Source organism: Gavialis gangeticus, unplaced genomic scaffold (genome assembly GCF_001723915.1).
Source record: "Gavialis gangeticus isolate Ggan-Ray unplaced genomic scaffold, GavGan_comp1, whole genome shotgun sequence".
In the NCBI taxonomy this organism is placed as follows: domain Eukaryota; kingdom Metazoa; phylum Chordata; order Crocodylia; family Gavialidae; genus Gavialis; species Gavialis gangeticus.
Window position 1 is genome coordinate 33277638 of NW_017729029.1, and position 8520 is coordinate 33286157.

At 43.6% G+C, this 8520-nt stretch overlaps 1 long non-coding RNA gene across 2 annotated transcripts in view; it reads left to right on the top strand.

Moving 5' to 3' along the window:
* The window catches only part of LOC109300646, a 99632-nt gene that overhangs the window by 78322 nt on the left and 12790 nt on the right, over positions 1 to 8520 (top strand). For both annotated transcript variants that reach the window (XR_002098286.1, XR_002098287.1), the window contains one exon: positions 7098 to 7197. This is a non-coding gene — a long non-coding RNA (uncharacterized LOC109300646). The remainder of the gene's footprint in view (positions 1 to 7097; positions 7198 to 8520) is intronic.

The following is an 8520-nucleotide window of genomic DNA, read 5'->3' on the forward strand; positions in this document are numbered from 1 at the left end:
CCAGTGCTCTTCCTGCCATGGCAGGGGGTCGGACTAGATGATCTGCTCAGGTCCCTTCCGACCCTAGAAACTATGAAACTATGAAACTTCCAACATATGGCAGCAGCAAATAAATCTGCATTTTCTTACTGCATCCTTTATTACTGCCTCACAAGATCATTGTTCTCAGAGACCCCACCACCACCCACTAAGCAAATATTGCTGCAGTGATAAAGAAGTAGAGCTACTGTGAGCAACAGCGATCTCCTGTTGTAACAACTGACCAACAAAGCCAACTCACAGCAGGTGGCCACCTTACAAGAATATTGTATGCACGCTAAAAGTTAGCCACCTTTTGAGCAAAGTAGTAGTAACAAGAAGTGAAGCAAAGGGTGAAATATTGAAATTCTTGAGTCTGCCCTGGTGAGTAGGAGTCAGGAAATGACTGCATGGCATTGAAGATATGCAGCAAGTTAGGGCCAGATTCTGCCACTTTTACTCATACTGAGAATAAACACTATTCCTAAAGTGGACCTATTGATTTATCTCAGATCTGAAACTGACCTTTCTTCATGCTTCCCATTTTATCTCTCTGCTTGCTCAATCACTTTTTTATTGTTGAAAATTGATATAATTAGGAATGGCAAAGGTACAGGATCCTAGTCGCTGTTTCACCAATCTTGCCTTTTCTCTCCCGCTTTCCCATTTGTCAGTCCATACACTAACAAGTTTTTTGTCTCCCATGCTGTGTTGGAGCTATGGGGTTCAGAATCAACATGTCAGTCACTGGTTTCACTGTTTAGGAGTAGCTCTTAGAAAATCATGCCAGCGAGTTCTGCCTCCACACCAGTAAAATGCTAGTTTACAGGCAAAAGAACACAGGTTGGGAGAGGAGATGTTTAAAAACAATGCTCTCTGGTTATTAGTTTTGCTTATTATAAATTAACTGCTGAATCACTGATCCTGTAATTCAAAATTATTTTTGAAACTCAAAAGGCTTCGCAGACAAACTGTAGCTAGCACTTTTCAGCTGCCCTGACCGTTCTGTAAGATGGCAGATATGCGGCAGAAAGGGGAAACTGTAAATAAGAGTTTGTTCTGATCTTTCCCTTCAGCTATAGACATGTAAACATACACATGGTTACTGGGGCAGGCAAGAAACAAAATCACATTACACAGAAAGTGGTGTGAATTACTGTTGAGGAAATATTTTAAAATGCTTTGGACTACAGCAGATGTTATATCTGACTACAAGCTCTCTTCACAACTGTCAAAAACACTGAGCAAGTCAGATGCCTTTGTGTACCCAGCTCAAACTGCAAAGGCTGAGGAATCTTGGTGACTTATGGATTATACAGGTTCAGCATAGAAAACCCCTTGCAGAATTGCTTTCCAATGAATGGGGAACTAGTGTTTTGCATTGTTTTTGATTCATGAGTTATATATGGCCTGAACATAGAACCAAAGCTAAAGTAGGAGCATGATATTGCCTGCAGCATTCAACATAGGTTACTACACAGAACAATGGTCAGAGAGCAAACGGAACTGATGAAAGAGGAACAATCTGTGACAAGTCAGTAATAGTACGATCAACCGTAATTAAAAGCAGATATAATCACACAAAGTATGGAAGGAAAAATATTGATTTGGATTAAAACAGTTTGGCTATAAAGCTGGGACCTAACAGCAATAGTATTCCTTTCAACTCTCATAGGATCACACTGCCACAGGCAAACACTATTTGCTAGAGCACTGACATAAGAGCACATTGTGCAGTATCATCTATTCTCTAAGAGGCTGCTGCCTCTGAGATTGAGATAATTTGCATGAACAAAGTAAAGAGAAGCAATGTTGTGATGCAGTTCTGCAACATTTACAGCTGCTTCTTTATAGTAAGAAAATATATCAGGACTTGTGGTTTGTATACTGCCACACAATATTTGTCACATCTTTTTTTCTTTAAGAATGGAAAATAATTCTTGGGCATCTTCCCTAGCCTTGCAGAGCGATTAACAATAAGAACCGACTGACAAAGTGAAGAATTCATAACTGCAGAAGGATAGCATGGATGGGATTGTGCTGTCACCAAAAAAAAAAAAAGTATTGTAGTGAAACCATTGATCAAATAGCAAACGTATGTAGAAGGTAGTGCCCATTTTATTGGGAGATCAAAAAATTAGCTGTGACAATTTGTGGATACATATCAAGAAGTAGAGCCTGTGTAAAAAATGAGATGATGTTAAAATGGCCCGGTGAGCAAAAAAGATTGTTTTAAAGAGCCTGATATTAGAAACTGACAAAAAAGGATTTTGTGACATTCAGTTGGCCATTTTTGTTTCTGTTTAATCCTTATGTACCCTGACTACTACCTTTCTTTTTTTTTGGTAAAATGTTATTAAATGATCACTTTTGTGTCAAAATCCTGTGCATATTTTTAAATGAAATTTCAAAATTTTGCATTGTTTGTTATTAAACAAAACAAAACAAAACTTGTAAGTTCTACTGCTCTATTTTTTCCAGTAAAAAGCCCCATACAATCCCTGAAATTTTGGAACACAATGCAAACTACTTTGGCTTTGTCTTGCGGAATCAGATTAAAATGTTTCTGGCTCTGTCCAGTGCTCATATTAAGAAATAATTGAGCACCTCAATGTTTGAACAGGGTGATGAAGAGTTAAGATAAGCTGTGATCTTGCAAAGACATAAGCACAAAGTTGGTGGGATCCTAGCTGCATATTGATCTGTGTTGATGATAAAAAAGAGTGGGTAAGTAGATAGGATGTAGGTAGGATGTAGATAGTTGTTCACCATAAACTAGACTAGTAAGACTGATACATTTCTTGTACACTAGGGTGATCAAAGATCTGGCCAGCATGCTAAATCTGGTCCTCAGAGCCCTATGATTTGACCTATGGTGCTGCCTGTGGGTCTCAGACTTACTCTGAGAACCAAATGAAGTATGTGACCTGGACTGGTCCTGTGCAATACGTGAAACCCATGCACTGGTTCCCAGAGCTGACCCAAGCAGGGTGAGGGGCCCGGGGCAAATCAACCCATGCGAGACCCTGCCCAGATCCCATGTGCCCTGGATCTGAAAAAGCTGCTGCAGCCAGTGGTGCTGTCGGTGGTGGGGAGAAGGCGGGGGTGGGGGGGGAGGAAGGGTAGCGAGCGGCTGGATGTTGCTGCTCTACCTGGCTCCATGGGGCCCCCCAAAGCACGGGGCCCAGGGCAGTCACCCCGATTCTCTACCCCTACAGACGGCCCTGCTGGCTCCACTGCACTGTGCGCTGCATGGAGCTTGCACCGGACTGGCTCCACTCACTGTGTGCAGAGCATGGGCCATTTACTGCATGCACTGTATGGGGCTCATCCAAGGCATGCAGCATGCAGAGCTGGTCTGGGGCACATGCTGCATACAGCACCCATACTAGGCCAATGTGCTGAATGATTTTGGTAACCCTGATGTAGACCGTAACAGCTTTGTGAGCTGCAGGGATTACATCTTGGGTTCATTTAAGTCCATGGGAATTTTGTCATTGTCTTGAGTAGGGCCAGAGTTTTTCCATAGGTTAGCAGTTACTGAAAAAGGCTAGCATTTCCTACTGCCCTAGAATACATTCAAATCAGTGATGGTGAGGTGAAGAAACTCCTCAACACATAGCCCAATCTTATGAGTATCCTGGTTTCTGAAATTTCACTGACAGATATAAATAACCATTCAGAATTTCACATGATTATCTACTGTATTTCTATTTATATTGCAGCTCTATATATTATATTTTAATGCACTGTCCCCCCAAAAGAAAGATGTAAATATTTTTAAAGAGAGATAAGCAGTTTAAAGGAGACAACAGTGTAATTTTGTATTCTATATGTGATCTGTTTTGTAAATAAATTTGCATAAAAATATCTAGCCCTCGATGTCAAAGTTCTATTTTATCTTTAATTCAGATGCTCGAGAAATATAAATTATTTTTACAGCTAAATAAAAGCTATACAAAGCTGCCAGGAAAGAATAATGAGACACACGTTGTGCCATGCAGCCATGATAAATCCAGCAGCACCATGGTTACAGTCAAAATGTAAGGCCACCAGCAACTAGGGAATATCAGAGCATATAGATTTCTTTGACTAGCTTTAGCAAACTAATCTTAACTGGGGAAGCATGTCACATATGACATTAGGTCAGCAACAGAAAATATTTACCTACAAGATAGACAGGCACCTAATATGAGGAGGAACTGTGAGTGTTTATAGTGAGTTTTTATCATGGAATAAAAGCATCAGTGTTTGTTGGGCCATACTTTGCCTGAGTGTGCATGTTTTATAGAAATAGGGAGATCAGCATTCTTGTAGCATGCTATGGTTTACAATTGTTGCTGATGGGAATACTAATGTTAGGATACACAGCTTACAGAATATGAAGTGATCTTGGGGATTGCACCAATGATATGCTTTAATTTAATTTTCTCTACTTTTGGGGCCTCCATCTAACTTTAGAGGCAAACAGTGTGGAGTGAAAAGGTTCAGTTGTATCCTCTGTAGTTCTTATGGTGGAAAGTTCATTTTTACATTAAAAATAAATACATAATTAAAGTAAAACCTATTTGTATTGTGTCCTGCCTTCCCATACATGTAGATCAATTCAAAGTAACTCCATTAACTTCAATGGAATTCTGGATTGACACTTGCATAACAGATTAATATTTGGCCCTCCCTGTAAGTTATCACTAGAAATGGTCATTAAAGTCAAAAGATGAATAGATTATTATGAGGAAGGAGGGCTTAAGGAACTTCAGCTGACACATTATTAAAAGAGAAAAATTAGTGTCCAAATAAAAGTGTATTGGACAGAGCAGGAAGAAAACTCACTGAGTGAAAAGTTTAAAGAGCTAATTACGAGGATATAAGCAAAAGCAAAATTTGACCTGAGACTTATTTCATTTCCATGATTCAATGTAATTGCAGCAAATACACAGATAGACCTGCACATTCACTGAGCTATACTCTAATTACATTTCCTAAGTACAGCTCCCTCTCTGATGTGACACTCTTTAGTTGATGCAAGTATCTTAAGATGCCTAGTTCATACGAAGTCCATACAATAAAATAAAGCCTAGATGTACAGCAACACTGAGTTTTCATGGTTCCTTGCTCATCCTGCCCTGGTGTTGCAATGCTGCCTTAATTACTCATAAATTCAGCATTCAGGTTAAGCAGTTTGAGAAGTGTGGAACACATGGAACTCTGCAAATTGGGGCATTTAAAGAGGCTTTGCCACAGGAATACAACAGCAGCAGCTAAAAGGACTGATCAGTGCAATCACAATGCCTCAGGAGCTGCATCTACACAAGCGGCTCACTGTGCTGTCATTTAGCAAGTACTAGATGACTGTGCAGTAACCAGTGATATTGCACAGTCCCATTGCCACACAGTTATTTTTGGCTGCTACTGTGCAGTAGCATCAGCATCACAGTTTGTGTCCAGCAATGCTACATCATCATAGCAATGAGCTACGGTACAGTAGCTCATTGGTACAGTAAAATAGGATCTCATGTAGACATGCCCTGGGAGTGGGAAACTTACATGGGGCGTTTGGAAGGAAGCGGTCACACAGCACGTCTATCTCTCAGCAGCTTTGGGTCTGTGTGATGTCTTTGAAGCTAAAGAAACATGTATGCAGTTCCTTGCTATCTTTGCTTCCTTTAGTTTTTTAGACTAAGTACAGACAGTCAAAAAACCTGAGGCTGAATCAATTCAATCTTCACAGGTTAGTCTAAGTTGCAGACATTGAACTAATAAGCAAATGAATAGACATTAACTTTTGATTCTTGAAATGCAACCACATGCCTGCAGTGGCTCAGACCAGAAGCCGGGGGCACAAGAGCACACCTCCCTGCCGGGCTGGAGCAGACATTTTGAGCAAAGGTTTGCCTGCCCACTGTGTAAGGGGGTGGGGGTGGGACTTCGGGAGAAGTGGAAAGCATGTTGGGATGCTGGGGGACTGTGAGTTAACTGGAATCTGGAGGCGGTCTGGAACAGAAATTCAATAAATCAATTTAACCTAAGTCAGTTAAGTCTGGTACTGTGCCCATCAAGGCTTATCTTAAACCAGTTTGGGCCATTTTGAAAGTGCTTTATGTGCACTGAACTTCTGTTGTGTTACAGATTTGAACTGGTTGAACCCCGTATATTGGCTTATGTGTAATTTCTGTCTCTAGCCTTAATATTGCTGGTCACTCTAATGTGATCAACAACTGGTCTGCATTCTTCCTATGGCTTTCTGACTCCTTAAGCATTAACTTTTCTTTGAAATCAATAGTAATACCTGAATTCAGTAGTCTCTTAGTGCCTTGTTACATGTTACACTGCGAGCCTCACAAATGTTGATTGGTGTTAGTGCTAACTTGAGTCTGGAGCAGTCACAGGTTCAGGACAATAAGGGACTGGAGGACTGAAAGGGAAAAAATCCACCCCCTTCCATTCTGGGCTTCCCCTATGCCCCCCAGGCCTCCCCCTCTGGCCCTCAGGGTCCCCCCCCACCTCACTCCACCCTGCTTACTTGTGTCTGCCTGCACTGTCTGTCCTGGGGGAGCGGGCAGGGAGAATTAACCTGCTGACCAAGCCACTGCTGCTGCTGTTCTTCTCTGGCTGAACCTGGCCCAGAAAGCAGCAGGAGCTCCTGGACAGGCAGGTTAAGCCTTCCCTGCCTGCTCCCCTGGGCAGCCACAGGTAAAGGAGAGGGAGCAGGGGGAAGTGAGCGTGGATCTGGGATGCTGGGGGGAGGGGCAGAAGGTGCAGGGGGCTGAATACAGGCCAGCAGGGGAAGCAGGGAAGGTGGGGTGCTCAGACCACCATGTGGGCTTGAGTGGCTATGTTAGTGTACATGAACTGGGTAAAGTGGATCAGAGAGAAACCTGCCTTTGAGTAGTGTAACTTTAAACTGCCTAAACGGTGCTTACTAAAGTTTGTAGTTTCAGGTATTAGTGTGGACAATCCAGGCATTAAGAACTCCAGGAGCAGCCTAAAGTTAACATCTAACAAGGCCCTAAGGTTCTGGATGATAGCTCTCACATGGGTTAATGCTAATGCTACCCACCTTCTCTGCTTGCTTTCAGGCACTCACTTTATTGATGGATAATGATGGTGTGTACAACAGAGGGACACTAATCATGAAGAGGAGGAGGAGGAAGAAAGAATTGTTTTCATGTACAAAAGGTAAGACTACCTTGTTGTTTTTGCTTTGGAGGCACTCAAAGGCTCTCTGTGGAGACTGGGGTTCTGTGATACTGTGAAAGTACATATGACAACACAACATGTGTCCTGAAGAGTTCATCTGTATTCACATTCACACGGGTGATAAGAAGATAATTGGAAAAACATTATCTACATGCTTTTCATACCACACTCTAAGGAAGGGCTTTTGAATGCCTTGTATTTGCTGTCTGCTTTTTTCACCCAGTCCCAGCTTTTAAAATTTTAATTAAGTAGGGACAAATATTGTTCAAACAATATTAAGTTTACATTAACAGTCAAATTCTACTATAACATACTTGGAGAAGTATTATGGCAGTGTGCTGAGCACTCCAGAAGGTTCCAAGGCACTTTGACCCGCATTAACTACTAGTATTTAGGTCAGGGATTATGGATGCTGCTTCTGACCTAGCGCCTAGTGTGGACCACCTCTCCCTCATGCCCCTCCCCTGGCAATCAGTAGAGACTGTAAAGCAGGGGTTGGAATCCCTGGTACTCATGCTGGAGCATGGCACGGGAGGCTATTATTTTTGGCACATTATATCTGGCCTGGACTGTGGGCAGATGTTGCTGGCTATGGAGCCTGGGCTGCTCACAGCAGGCAATGGGTAGGCTGCAAGCCCTGCTGCAAGAAACTCAGGCTCTGTAGTGGGCAGCAGCTGCCCGGAGCCTGGGCTGGATGTAGTAGGAAGCTGGGAGGCTATGACTGGTGCACTGGGGTCCAGAGCCCTGGCCTGGCTCTGTGGTGGCAGCAGCTGAACATGCACCTCAGGGCAGACAGTAGGAAAGGGGTCGGGGGCAGTGCAGCTTGTGCTCCCCGCTCTTCTTCCTCCACCCTCTCCTGTGCTCCATCAGCAGCAGCTCTGGCTCCCAGGATTCTCCACCCCTCCCTATCCATCCCTCTCCCACCAGCTTATTGCTGGTGGTGGCTGCATGCAGGCCTCCTGGAAGACACTGGGGAAGGGATATGGGCTGTTCTGCCACAATGAGGATCAGGTCCTTCGCAGCTCCCCTGCCATCCACCCCTGGCATGCCAACATCTTCTAAGTTGAGGTTGCATGGTTTTTGGCACTCGGCCCAAAAACATTGCAGACCCCTGATGTGAGCCCTGGGCCCCCCAAGGCTCCCCAAGAGAACCCCAGGACACCTGATGAGCCCCAGCCTACTCAGAGGTAATCAGGGGCCCATGGTGAGAGGGACATAGCCCAGCTACAGGGAGGCAGCTGAGAGGAGCCAAGAAAGGTCATGCCCCCCCCCCCCGGCCCCGGCTCCAACTTCCCCCACCCC